General features: G+C 39.9%; 1 protein-coding gene across 9 annotated transcripts in view; it reads right to left on the minus strand.

Moving 5' to 3' along the window:
- The window catches only part of LOC127070480 (lachesin-like), a 143,772-nt gene that overhangs the window by 110,933 nt on the left and 17,577 nt on the right, over positions 1 to 15,262 (minus strand). For 2 of the 9 annotated variants that reach the window (XM_051008529.1, XM_051008528.1), the window contains exon 1: positions 9,220 to 9,972. The exons of 1 other annotated variant lie outside the window; for it this stretch is intronic. The gene's annotated coding sequence lies outside the window, so the exon portion shown is untranslated. Of the gene's footprint in view, positions 1 to 4,954; positions 5,105 to 9,219; positions 9,976 to 15,262 lie in introns of those variants that run through there. 6 more of the 9 variants (XM_051008522.1, XM_051008520.1, XM_051008521.1 and 3 more) reach the window with 6 other exon arrangements.

Below are 15,262 nucleotides of genomic sequence, written 5' to 3' on the forward strand. Positions count from 1 at the left end.
TATTCTAGAGAGAGAGGGAGAGAGAGGGAGGGAGAGAGAGAGAAAACGATTTCGAAGAAAGTCAGCCAATGTATCGCAAAAGTGAGGAACGTTTTACGATGCCACATCCCCTCACCCAACCTCCCCTCCGTTATTCCTCCCGCACATATCCTATCTCGTCGAGCTACCGCTCTGCCAAACATTCGATATCTCGTTCGACAGAATTACGATATCCAACGTTTCGTTCTGACCGAAAATCCATCGGTCAAATTGATGTTGCTGCAACGAATGGATGCATTCAGAGAAGAGAGGAAAGAGAGAAATGATATATATGACCTTTCTTTTCTCTTTCGTATTAATTTTTCCAAGAATATCTTGTTGAATTTTTCGAACGTAAATACAAGCATGAGTTTTCTTTTTCAGTAGCTATGTGTATATATATATATACATATATACACGCACCAAATTTTCTACTATCTCGAATTTGTGAAAATTACGAAATAACGAAATGCTCTCTTATGTTTCTTCAACTCAGAAAGTAGGAAATAATCGTGAAACCGCAGGGGCAAATATAAAGGACATTACTGTTGAACTCTAGTGCATCGTACAATTGCGAGCAACTGTAACGCAAGACGATGAGAAAAATAACGAAAAGAGAAGAAAATAAAAGAAAAGAAAATGGAAACAATGATGAGAGTAAAGAGATTCTCCGTGTTCTTTTTTATTTTTTTTCCTCCCTAGAAAATCTTTTCAATGAAGAGCCCAACAAACGAAAATACATAGTTCCGTTGGGGATCTTGGCGAACATGTCGGCTCGCTCGAAAATTATCAATGTAAATCGGACGCGCGAGTCGCTGCTAGAACACTCGATCGTTTTCCCTAAATTGTGGCTGCGAACAACGACACGAGGGAGCGAATGAAACGATCGATATAGGGTATCGGCCGTTTCCACGCGAATCCTATCGCCCATAATTTTCACCGCGATTGTTTTTACGAAAAGAAGCAGAATGGGTGGGGGAAACGAGATCGTGTTACAAAAAATAGAGAAAAAAAAAAGAAAAATACACTTTTGGGGCAAAAGCTGAATATCCGTAACAGGCTATCCCACCCTCTACCGTTTTTTGAGAAAAATGACAAAAAAAATAAAAATAGAAATAAAAATAAAAAACCAAATCAAAATCATAATAAAACACTGACACGCGACAGAGGACATTCGTTATTTCAAGTGAGATAAAGAGAGAAAGAGAGAGAGAGAGAGAGAGAGAGAGAGAGAGAGAGAGAGAGAGAGAGAGAGAGAGAGAGAGAGAGCACCGAATTCGGTCATGAAATTGCATCGGTCATTACTGCCAACATTTCTAGCACGCACTATCGAAAGTTCAGCCACATTTCTTGCATCCCTTAGCTAGCTCCGATCGCGTGAGGTTATCGAACCGGTGAGCTTATCGCAAGAACTTTTACATGCTCGTCGATGAAATTCAAGCTTTTTCGTTGGGAACAGAGGCCAAAGTTCGAGCCGTTAAAGTCAAATAACCAGAACCGAAATGAGCTCGATATCGTGTACGCTGAGCTTTCGAAAGAAGTTGGGGCAGTCAGAGAAAGAGAAAGAAAGAGATATAGAGAGATAGAGAAGGAAAGAAAAAAAAAGGAAAGATATTGAGAGCGAGAGCGCGAGAGAACGAGAGAGAGAGAGAGAAAGAGAGAGAGAAAGAGTCATTAGGGAGACTCGTCTCAAGCACAACAGTGTTCGGGAACAACGCTTGCACGCAGCAGGCTGCCAACGTAATGCGGTGACATGTGGCCCTAGCGAAAAAATTACGTAAATTAGTGTCAATTGCGGTGCGAGGAGAGGTACCATCGAGAACGACGACGAGAGAGACGACGACGCTACCGACGAGGGTTGGCCAGTGAGAGAGGAAGGGATGTTCAGGGGTTGGAGGTTTGATGGTGAGGGATGACATGGGCGGACTGTGGGATCGCGGCCTTCGTTGGGAGCCCTCGGAGCAGGAGGATTGGAAAGGAGGGCTGAGGGGGGAGGTGTGAGGCTGGACGATGCCAGTGGTGGCGGATGCCAGTGGGACTGTGTGTGATTGATGAGGCAGTGATAGCGACGGGTCTGCACTCGACACCTCGCTACTGCCACCGAAACAATGCATATTCATCGGACGTATAAATAATGCCTGTTTAATACATAAATATACATTAACGCGCAGCTTCCGGCTAGCATGCTGCCACAGATCGTTGTCACAGAGATCTCTGCCAGGGTACTTACGTTACACGTACACAGGCTCTAACATCGTTAAACCGTCGAGTGGCTACTTCTTTCCTTTTGTTCCTTTCTTCTTCACTTTTCTTGATGAATAAAATGAAATAAATAATTAAATAAAAAAAATTTAAATAAAAGGAAGGAAAGAAGAAAAAATTAAAAGGAATTATAGAACTGGCTTTGCAATAACCTCCTCGAAATTACGTAATGCGAGAAGAGAAAAAGAAAAATGTGGAAGAGAGAGAGAGAGAGAGAGAATCAAGATGGATACACGTTCTCGTTACTGTTTCTCTCTTTCTCTCTCTTTCTCTCTCTCCCTCTCTCTCTCTCTCTCTCTCTCTGTGTGTTTCGTTCTCTCGCATAGCCCGTTTCAATTAAATTCGCGGCCAGAAGAACAACAATTGCTTGGCACTTTGTTCTTCGCCCATCGTAACTTTTTCTTTTTTTTTTTTCTCATCGCGAAAACTTTCGCGGACTGTTTTAATTAGACTTGTTCCATCGCTACTTTCTTCCTTCGAAGTTTTCTTTCTATCCGGATTCAAGCGTGTCGCTCGATGGCTAGTAGAACGAACCAAGGAGAATCGATGTTTCCTCGTTACGAACGAGAACTAGCAGTCGATCCTTGGAAAATCGAAAAATTCATAGCCTTTTATTTCTCTCTCTCTCTCTCTCTCTCTCTCTCTCTCTCCCTCCCTCCCTCTTTCTCTTTCTTCTAATTTCTTTTTAACGTAAATCATTTTATCTAAGTGAAAAAATGATTTCTACATACCTACAAGTCTAATATAATCACATAAATAAATTACACATAAGGATATAAAAATTGTCAATTTGTAAAATAGATCGATTGGGACATGAATCGAGAGGAAACGACTCGGCAAGGACCGCATATGTAGGAGGAAAAAGAGATCGAACGTCGAAAGGATCAGAAACGATGCTGGGATCAAAACGGACGATATTGCAAGCGGGTTATCCTAGTGTCCAGGAGCTGTGAGAGCTCCGGGGCCAATTCGACGAGATAGACAAAGGAGGAAAAGGTGGTACCATGGAGAGGGAGAGGAAGAGGAGGAGGAGAGAGAGAGAAGAGATGGAAAAAGGAAGAAGAGGATAAAATAGAAAGAGAAAGAGAGAAAAGTACCATAGAGTGGTGGTGGTAGAGGTAGGCTAGGGGGTGAAAGGAGAAAGGGAGAAGCGGAGAATTCTCGTAAAACAAGCTTTCCCGCATGACGCTTTTCGAACGTACTCGACGCGGATTTCGATGCAGAAAAGTGCGCTCGATGGCCCCGAAAGCGGCTACTGCAGCGGCAACATCCTCTGGAGCAGCCTTTGCGGTATTTCACGCTCACATGCAACGCGGCACACGGACACCGATCACCTGGAAAATTCAAGCTGGTCGATCTAGCGAACCTACCGGAAGTATCACACGAAGAGTGACATTGTGTGCTACGCGTATAGGTATCTATCTATCTATCTATCTATCGTGTATGTGTGCATGTATTCCACGCGTGTAGATGTGTATAAAGGGTAGAAGAAAGAAGGATAAGGGTCGAAGGGTTGTCTTCGATCGTGGTTGGTGACCCTGAGAAGATGACCTCGACGATGACCCGTAGAAAAGTTATGAAGGGAAACATCTGGCACTCATAAGCAAAGTATTGCTTCGAGCACGTGGACTTTTTGCAATTATAGAGACGTTCCTTCCACAGAACGAACGTTTTAGCTGAACGGGGTCGCTCAGCAGCTACCACCACTACTACTATAGTGCGAAGTATAGCACCGGCAGCGATCAGACGATGTCTTTTCTTTTCCTACTACGAAACGGCCACTTCGCCTCGTTATTTCGACTACGTACGTTTCTCTTTCTTTCTTTCTTTCTTTCTTTCTTTCTTTCTTTCCTTCCTTCCTTCCTTCCTTCCTTCCTTCCTTCCTTCTGTTTCTTTCTTCCACGATAGCAATATTCTGCACACAGGCAGCAGCACACAGCGCGTGGATCTTTTCTCTTCGAACCAAGGAGAAAAAAGTACTTGCGAAAAATTGCAGCAATACGAAATTGAAGGAAAAATTGACACGCGAGAATGGCTAAGAAAGGAGAATGAGGAAACGTTTCCTTTTTTTTCTATACCAAGCTTTCGTCTGTGAAACTGGTACCTAAATTACGAAAAGGAAAAGATAAACTAGAATATACCCATACATATACACACACACACACACACACACACACCCGATCTCTACGAAATTGATAAAAATGAGAAAAAATATCAGAGAATGCTTTATATAACTTCCAATTTCAAATGGTATGTATAGCGAAATTTCAAGAATAGAAATTTTTGATGAAAAATTAATTGTTGATATATAAAATCCAGAACGCGTAAGATAATCAATTTGTTCGAGAGAAGAGCTTCGAAGTACAGCGCGTGTTAACTATTCGCTGACCAATTAGGCTTTGCGTGCGACGATGGCTACACGGCTAAAGGAAGTACATCTAACAACGTTTCTCTCTACCTCTCTCCCTCCCTCCCTCTCTCTCTCTCTCTCTCGATCTTGCACGTGGTAACAGGTGTAACGTGTCAGATAGCGAAGAAGAAACATGCCGACGCCATGACGTGCGGAATTACGAGAAGATCGCGTGCAAACGGGACGATGAAACAGCCGCAAATCGCAGCCATTACATTATGCGGCTACCTCTCCTCACATACACATCCACTCCCTTTTCCCTACCCTTGTTCTCTTCTTCTTCTTCTTCTTCTTCTCCTCCTCCTTGAAAAGCACTCGCTACTTGCGCGCAATTCCAACGATTTGCTCGGAAGAACACTCGTGCCACGTGCACTCCGAAAGAGGGATATCGATCATTGAAGAAAAGCGTGCCTCCTGAAATCGAGAAGCGAATTAATTCCTTCGCTAACTGATTCTATCCATCGAGCGATGAAGCAACACACTCATTTGACGTTTGAATTAATTCCAAGCTTTGGAGATATTCTAATCGTTCCTCCAAGAATTTCCAAGTTTGATTAAAGTAATAATTTAGATATGTAGGAAATTATGTGATCGTATGTATGAAAAAAAATAAATAAATAAATAAACAGAATAAAAAAAATAAAATATAGGATGGAAGTAAATATCCTAGTCGTATCATTACTTATTAAGAGAATTTCTAATTATGATCATAAGATGATAATCGTGTATGATAATTATGTATGAAAGAAAGTAATGAAATAAGTATATAAAATTATATCGTGGGACGTATGAAAGAAAATAATGAATTACATAAAATATCTCTCTATATAATGAAAATATTGTATGCAACAATAGATCGTGCACAATGATTGTACAGGTACATAGAAAAGTCATCAGCAGTGAATCAACTAATCACAATCACTGTCAATGTCATTAGGGTGTTGAGAGTAAGTAGCACGTGGCATAAAGACATTAGAGCATATAGATGTATCCATGCAATATCAATCTATATTAGGCTCTTCGCTTCACAAGCGATCCATCTACATCAAACTAGCTATGTCTCTTTCTCTCTCTTTTTTATCGAATTCTCTCAGCAATTCCCACGTATTCAACGAGCTGATCGTTTCGTTTCACTCATGTTTTGTTACTTAGAATAAGTGAAATGAAACAAACAAATTAAAATCATAATTTCCAAGAATTTTTATTTTTGAAATAAAATTCAATCACCTATGTCTCCTTTTTAAATAACTCCAGTTTGAAAAAATAATTCTAATTTCCATTTTCAATATCATATGAAGATTCATAGTTGCTTTCTCTCTGAATTAAAAATCAGCTAAAATTTTAGTCCAAAATAACTCTTTATTTAACAGAGGGAGAGAGAGAGAGAGAGAGAAAAAAGACAAAGTATGTATGCACTTTGAGAACGAATATAACTTTTACCAATCGATTTTCATTAAGTAATTTTTTTTCTATTGCCAACCTGTGCTATCAACTTAATTAATACGACGTAGAAAATTAAATATATAAAAGAGAAAATCAAATTGAAATTTCGTTAGAATCGGGGAAAGTGGGAGGAAGCATAGAGCGCGAGACGAACGTTAACGACTTCTCGCAGAGGAAAATAAATTTCCAATAACGCATTGCGACCGTTCTACTATGAGATAAACTGAAGTAAAAATAGAAAACTGTAGAGCCAGTAGCGTGTTTGTGTAGCAAGATGTAAATAATCGTTTAGTATATATTAGTACATATACTATGCACGTACATAGAAGAGAAACGAGAACGAGTCACTGACTTTTCTCGCTAGCTTGTTATTTTAACCTAAACGGTATAGAATTACGTTATGCGAATAAATCTTGCATAAATTTAACGAACGATTTGATTGAAAAAAAGGAAATAAAAAAGGAAGGAATTTAAAAAAAAAACGTGTTATTTGTATCTTATTGTTAAATCGAATCGTTGGGTAAACAAGTCAGAATAAAGTATTTCCTATCGAGCGTATTCCTTTTTCAAGAAATATTTCTAATTTTTCTTCCTGGGGAGACGCACACACAAACCATATTGCATGACGTGCGGAACCGAAATTCAACGTCGTATGTGTCCACGTCTGACGACAGAGACGTACGTAGAAGCTCCGTCACGTCCGGTGATCGTCGACGTTACTCCCAACGCGTTAAGTGAATTTTCGATGTATCTCAACGTCTCTCTCTCTCTCTCTCTCTCTCTCTCTCTCTCTCTCTCTCTCTCTCTTCCTCTCTTCCTCTCTCTCTCTCTCTCTCTCTCTCTCTCTCTCTCTCTCTCTCTCTCTCTCTCTCTCTCTCTCTCTCTCTCTCTCTATCTGTCTCTTTAAATCTACTATAAAATCTAAAACTTCGAAAAATCTACGAGATAGGGAAAAACGCGAAAATAAAAAATAAACTATGTCGCGCATAAAAATTTTATCAGTTTAAGTACATGTCTAATGAAACTCGAAACGAACTCCCCTTCTAATTTCAACCCTTTCCAAGTTAAAGTGTCGATAAAACGGTGAACTTAGAAAATTGCATTTCTCTCAACGGGCCGATTGAAGGACACCGCAAGGTGCTACGATGGCCGGGAAAATCGTGTCAATCCTAATATAATGGGAGAAAAGAGAACAGAGAGTCAAAATGGCCTGGAATTTATTGTCAAGACTTCTTCTAATGGATTATAAAAAGAAAAAACAAGGAAAAAGAAAAAAAAGGAAAAAGAAAAAAAAATAGAAAAAAGATAGAAAGAGAAAGAGAGAAAGAGAGCAAGGAGGAGCTCTTATCACCTTTAGTCTCCTGAATAGATTCTTTTCTATTATTTCTACTATCTTCGCATTTCATGATGCAACGATGTATTCCACGATGGTTGCTTGAAAAACCATAAAAAGAAATAAACAAGAGATTAAGTGAAATCAGGAATGTAAAGTGGATGGTAGTTTAAAACGATTCTCTCTCTCTCTCTCTCTCTCTCTCTCTTTCTCCCTTTTCTCTCTCTCTCTCTCTCTCTCTCTCTCTCTCTCTCTCTCTCTCTCTCTCTCTCTCTCTCTCTCTCTCTCTATCTTTATCTATCTTTCTCTTTCTTTCTCTTTTTTTTCTTTCTACACTTTCTTTTGTACGTACAATAGTCGCATTCTGCTACCTTTCCTCCTTGATAAAACTACACAACCAACCACTACTGGAAAACCCAGCCCTAGAAGCCTTTTTCTTCTTCCTTCTTTACCTTCTTCTCGTTCTTCTTCTCTTTTCTCTTTCTCTTTCTCTTTTTCGCTCTCTCCCTCTCTCTCTCTTTTTCTTTTTGCCTCTCTCTTTATATATATATATATATATACACACATACATATAAAATACTATACGAGAGCAAGAGTACATGACTTCTTTCTACTTCATATACGAACGTACACTCGTAAATACTCTCTGAATTCGGTAGTTACGTGTTTCACGTGTATAGAAAGTTATGCACCGTCGAGAACGTGCGGCATAGCTGAATAATACTAAGACTCGAGAATTTTTTTCTTCTCCTCGAGAGAAAAGAAGACGAAAATGTAAATACGTATCGATTAAAAAAAAATAATAATAATAATAATAATAATAATAATAATAATAATAATAATAATAACAATAAAAAAATGTACGTAAAAATTCGTTCAACGTTTTAATGATAGATCATGAAAGAGTCAAGAAAGTCGAGTTTTATCTAAAATTAAAACACGAAAAAATTTATAATTACCTAGAAAATATGTAAGAAAATATGAGAATGCACTATTAGAAAGGGAGGAGGAGAGGAAAAGACAGAAGTAGAGCAAGAGAGGAAGGGAGAGAGAGAAGTTTGAGAAGAGTTTTTTAACATGTTGATAACATGTCACACCACTCCAAGAGAGTATTTGTCATGCTAAAGATATATCCAGGAAACGGCGAGACGTAGTTTCAAAATGCCATTAGACGTTTTTGCAAGTAATAAAGTTTCCACGCGGTGCAACGCTAATGAGGGTCCAAAGCAGAGGGAAAACGTAAGTTCTGCGGTCTTCCATGCATATACATGTGTGTACAGCCGGGAATAATCGTATTTTGCATGTCCTATCTCTCTATTTCTCCTTTCCTCTTTCACTTTCCCTCTCTCTCTTTCTCTCTCTCTCTCCCTCTCTCTCTATCTATCTCTATCTATTTATCTCTCTCTCTCTCTCCCTTTCCCACCATTTTCAATCTTCTTCCTCTATCTCCTTTGCATTGAATCGATGAAAAGACGTGAAAAGATGATTCGTAAGCTGATTTTATGAGCTTCCCATGAAAACTTAATTATAACGCTCGTAAATGAATGAAAGGACGACGAAATTCCACTTGTCGTGCCCGGCCAGACAGAAATTAAATCTCAACGGTGTGAAGTAAGAGATAAAGCAGCAAAGAAAATATATAGAACAGAATAGAATCTCTTTTGTCCTGGACAATCGGTTTTCCTCGTTGATTTTATCGCAATGAAAAACGCGAATATGTACTAATTAAAATGTTCTTCATAAAGATGTTTACCTCGCTCAGACGTCTATTATATCCAGCAAAATCTTTACATCCGACACAACCAAAGTACCAAGGTGGTGATCCTTTGAAATACGTTAGGTCCTGCTGATACATTCGACACGCTTCAACATAACCGTAGGGGTCAATCTTGTAACAGCACCGCACAAAACACACGCGGAGGAGATCGATCGGAAGCTTCACGTTGGAGAACACACCTCTAACTGAAGGCAAACAAAATAAAGTAAATACTGTTACAAAGAAAACGGATAAGAGTCAACAACCGGTCCGGGTCGTCGGTATTTTTTGTAGTCTTTATCGAACGATGGACTAAAATATATATGTATATATATACATGTGTGTGTGTGTGTGTGTGTATATATATATGCAGATACAAATAAAAATATTTCACGCTCCTCGAACGTATATCGCGTCTTAAAAGTTCATCGAAATCTCTTCGATTTAATTTAGATCGATTCGAGAGAATCGAGATCGATCGCGACTGATCGATCTATCGATCGACGAGTATCAAAAATCTCTGGATTTTTCCACGAAGCATCTCAGATAAGAATACTCGATGAATAATCTTTTCTTTTTATTCGGGATAGTGATTAAAAAATAGGATTAAACAAGAGCGTGTCACGTGGAGAAGATTCGTCGAGTTGAACGAAGAAAAGAACGGACGTGTGTCAACGTTCGCGTGATAACGGTTCGGCGATCCGTCGAGAACTGCGTTCTTCAGGTCTCCCCACCAAAAGCCTTGGGGGCAGGACGCAAGCCGGCGTCGGTCTGGCATCACGACGCGCGACGTCGCTCCGCCTCCACGTGCGAGCCACCCTCGCACGTTCCCACCCCTCGACACTTGGACGATTCTTTGAACGGAATGGAACGGAACGTCGCTACCAACATCGACGTCTTGTCTTTTCTACCTCCGTCTTTCTCGAGTCACTGCCAGAAGATCCTTCGAAACAATGCAGGTCGATGCTTAAATGCTAACGTAACGAGAACAAAACGTATTACAAAATGAAAACGTCCTTTATAAATTTAACTTTTCATAAATACTGCGAGGAATAAATAATGTCGTGGTGGAAAAAAAAAGACAAAGAAAAAAAAGAAAGAAAGAAAGAAAGAAGAAACCGAGTGTAGGAAGTGCAAGAAGTTGATTAGTACAGTAGCTAGAAGTTTAATTAATTTTTCCTGGATACTAAAAGCGATCTGACTTTAACAGTCGGAGAATGATAATAAAAATTCTAAGAAACTTCTGGCCAACTTTTTGTCAGTGTTGAAAATGCGAGAAAAAAAAAGAAAAAAAGAAAAAGAAAGAGAGAAAAGAACAGAGAAAGACAACACAAAGATAAGAATTATTATACGACGCTTCGAGAATGAGAGTGTCTCGATCGTTTTGTCCAATAAAAAAGAATAAATAAAGAGGGTGGTGGAATGGTATCCCCATTTCGACCACACCCAGATCATTTGCATCTTATTCCACCGTTTATATCGGTTTAATTAACGAAGTGGAACGTTCCCCGTTCTGCTGATTTCACACGTACATTTTACTACTAGCTTTTATCTCTCTCTCTCTCTCCCTCTCTCTCCTATTCCTCTCTCTCCTTCTCCTCCTATCGAGGCACGTTAAACGTCGGAAAAACTTGTGGCCTTCTTCCATGACGTCTCTATGAAGCCTTTAACCTTATCTAAAATCTTTAATAAAGAACGATGTAAGACGAGCAAGACGATCGCGAGAAACGGACACGCGACTCTTACATAAGCTGTCGTCTCACTAAAAGCGAGTTTCATGAAATTACTTCTATACAGGGTGTTCCTAAAAGTATATCGATATTAATATCGACGATATAGAGTAAACATAATATATATTATAAATACAAGTATTATTATATTTTGAATGATAATAAGAATATTTTTAAATAATACATGCAGAAAAGATTGCATAAAACTTGTGAAAGAACTTTTAAAGAGTTTAATCACGTACATAATGTAACGTCTTGTACATACACACATATATATATATGTACATACCTATGTAGATCGGTCCTCGACGACCTTGAAATAATCGGATGAGAATCAGAGTTCTCGGTGGGAACATTATCGGTTCCGTCGCTGTCAACGGGAATTAGATTTTAAAGTGTTTTTAGGGGATGAAGGGAGGAAGGGAAGAGTTGGCAAGACTTTAGAAGCGAGAAGCGGAGACTCAAAAAATGTCGATCCTCTGATAACCGAGACGGCAAGGGAGGGATTGAACGACGGATAATATTTGAGTTGTCGAAGGCCATCAAGTTGGAGAACAGGTAGTAAGGGAGGAACGATCGGACGAGACGAGGATGAAGGTCGTAGGTTAAGTAAGTGGTTAAGAGGATGGCGCTCCTAGGTAATGGAATAAAAACACTCGACACCTCCGTGTCGGCGCTTTGACTTTTTCTCTTTTTCGTGAAAATGCCAACGCCAAGTCCGAAGTTTCGTTGGAAAACATTCCCTTTTTTTTTTTTCTTATTCTTTTTCTCAGATACCGAACAACCTTAACGACATTGTTGGTTTTTCTTTCTTTCTTTTTTTTCCCTTTTTATTTTTTTTCCTTTCGTCGAGTAAAATAATTGAAACGAGCGCTCGTAAAATTTTTCTCCTACGCTTGAAAAATAAATAAATAAAAAGATAAAAAATAGGACATAAATAAAAAAACGAACGGTCTTTGATTATCATGGATTATGCTTTATGTAGAGGAGAGTATGGGGTACGTGGTGAATAAAGGATCGATCAGTAGGTGATAAGGGCCATCCACGCCCTTCCACTCACCCAGCTTGATATACACTTTTTGATGCATACGCTCGTGCCCTCGTGTTTATGTTAATGTAATTTTGTGCTCCGACGGTGGGGCGCCGGAGCACTGAAATAACGACTAACGCCATGCAGATAAATCGTTTCTGCATACGCATGTGATATGCATGTTTTAGCGAGGAGAGGGAGAGAGCGAGCGAGAGAGAGAGAGAGAGAGAGCAGGGTGAACTGAAACGAGACGAATCAGCAAAGTACCGCAAGGACACCACCGTAGCAATTTGATCGCTTTCTCGTCCTTAAATAATATCTGCGCAAGATACGAAACAGGAGCAACGTGTATCTACGAGACCAAGCTTTGCATGTATTTAACGTCCGTTCGTTTCTCTAAAGAAGATAGTTTATCTAAACGTAATAGGATAACGTATTACGCAGGCAGACATATGCGAGAGAATACGTATACCCAAAAGGATTAAAGGTTATACCAGAGACGAACGTACACGGCGAACGTAGAAATGCATAAAAACTTTTACAAAGGCATTACCCGGAGTACGCCGCAAACTCAACGCTTGTCCCGGCTCGTCCTTTTTATTTATCTCTCTAACTTTATTTCCGCGCGTTTGCCTACAGCGGGAACGACGCGACACTGTGTTTTTTATCCGTTTGTCAAACGTATCGAATACAATTTTTCTTAACTCGACCAACAAACGTGTGACTATTATTATCCCGAACTCTTCTAACTCTACGGTGATAATTATTTAATTCTTTTTCTTTTTTCCCTTTTTGTTGTTGTTCATATAAAATTTATCGAAGCGTTCGATCATAACTGAAAGAAAATTCATCGAAACACTTTGGCTAAACAATTCGATCGATAAATCAAACAACGAAAAGGTCATAGATCCGACTGTATAGGACCGGTACACACTGGTCAAAGGCTCTTGTCCTTTTGTTTTTCTCCGTAACGCAGGTTTTGAAAACAGGGCTTTTGCTGATTGGCACTGACCGGCGCGTTCTCTCGGGTCACCGTGAAAAGTTAAGCCGGCTAATGGAAATTTGTTCCCCATACCGAACATACGTCGAGCCGTATGACATATCACCTCTATCCTCCTCCTCCTCTTTCTCCTCCTCTCCCTCTTTTCTCGTTACACACACATAGAAACACACAGAGAGACACATACACGCGCATCATTCTTTTCTTTCTCGCTCTCGTTGGCTGAACATTCCGCGGGAACATTCCAAATTTTTTCATCAGCACCTACACGCATACGGGTCGCATCAACACTACTCAAGCTCATGTATATATGCATTTCGATTACGGAGGAATATTCGGCAAAATAGGAGCGAGAATAACACGGTGGTAGGTAGTACGAGAAAGAACCAACGAAAGTCCTTCTCGAGCAAATGTGTCCGTTGCAATTCACCGAGCCCGATTAGATACTTTTCGGGACTAACGTGCGATCCGATCTCACCCATTTCTTTCTTCCTCTCTCCTTCTCCTTCTTTCTTTCGTTCTTCCATTCTCTTTTCCATTCGCTTCAAGACGTTTATACAAGCAAGATGAATATTTTGTTAGATACTCTTCGAGGGAGTATAAACGATCCTCTTGCTTGTCGAAATTGAAGATAATAAAAAGAGATAGTCGAAACCAGTTGTAGCTTCGGTCATGTTGCAGTACCAACTTATCATTCGTACGAACGATCGAACGTTCGATATTAATTATTTAAAAACAACAGCAACGAAATAAAAAAATAGCCAAAGACTTTCTCTCACAGAGTATCGTAAAACAGAAAACTCGAAATTTTCGATAGGCAGTTTCGTCCGATACCTTCGAAACGATGGAATAGAAAAAAGATTCCTTTTCACTGACACACCGAAAGATATCGACGTTATAAAAAGCGTTTATAAAGCGCAAACATTTAACGAAGAATTCAACGGTCCATTTCGAGCCGCTTCCGAACGATAGATAGATACCCATCGATATGCATTCGTGATGACAGACCCGATGCATATACATACGTGAATGGTGAAATATTGATGAACGTATGCATATGCCGAGAGGCCGACTTCTTTCTCCTCGCCACGTTGCTATCTATCTCTCTTTCTCTCGTTCTCTGTGTGTTTCTATCGTGCGTTTCTCTTTCATCGCTATCACCGACAATCAATCCGCCGTGATCGAGTGCGTTCCCGTTAAATGCGTCCTATGCAAATGCTACTCGAGGGCATGATTTACAAGCTAATCTACCGGATATACACACACGATGCAACAAGTATCGAACTTTATTGAATCTTGCATGAATAATTTGTAATGTGGCGTACGGGTCTACGCTGTATGAATACGAAATATCAAAAGATGTCGACAGAGGATCCTTCTCTCTCTCTCTCTCTCTCTCTCTCTCTCTCTTGCTCGCTCTCTCATGCATATATTGCAAATATATCCTATATGTATAACTTTATAGACATTCTTCAACGATTTATCGTGAATTTTAACAAGAAGCATACTTATACGGTATAAATTTATTTTTATACTCATTCCATATGCAATTATTGTTGAAAATAAAACTTATTGTAGTCAATTTTTCGCGAAAGCCAAGAGACGAGTTCGTAGCGCAGAGAAGAAAACAAATACCTTCCTTTCGTGAAATAAGAGAAAGGATAGCTCGCTCGTGAAATAATAGGAAACGTAAACATTTAAAGATAGCTACGTGTACATGTACGATATACATGCATACACACGTAGAGATGCGTGTACGCGCGTCACTGGCATTCTAGGGAGTCGAGAGTGTGCGAGAAAGAGAAGGGTCACACAGCGTCACAGAAGAGAAGCCGACACGTCCTGGAGCAAGATTGTATATGTGTCCTGTACGTGAGCGAACCAATATTGGCTGCCAAGTGAGGGATGCGGCACACGCTATGCGTTCAACTTGAGCTCGAAAACTCTGCGAGAGGAGAATCATCTCTCCTTCTCTCCTTCTCTCCCTCTCTCCCTTTCTCCCTCTCACCTTCTCCTCTTCTTTTCTTTTCTTTTCTTTTCTCTTCTAGTCTTTTCACCGAAAAGTTCACCGCAAGAAAGCGTCCAGGCTGTTTCCATGGCTCACGTTGTCCGATAATGGGCTTCACCATGTAGGTGCCACGATTCTGAGAAAAATGCTTTTCTGCCGTTTACCGAATGAAATGACTCGAACCACGCAAACGTGTCACCCATGTTCTATTCTCTCTCTCTCCCTTTTTTTTCTTGTTTTATAGCGGTGTTCCTTCTTAACTATAGACACCC

This window comes from Vespula vulgaris, chromosome 18 (genome assembly GCF_905475345.1).
Source record: "Vespula vulgaris chromosome 18, iyVesVulg1.1, whole genome shotgun sequence".
In the NCBI taxonomy this organism is placed as follows: Eukaryota; Metazoa; Arthropoda; class Insecta; order Hymenoptera; family Vespidae; genus Vespula; species Vespula vulgaris.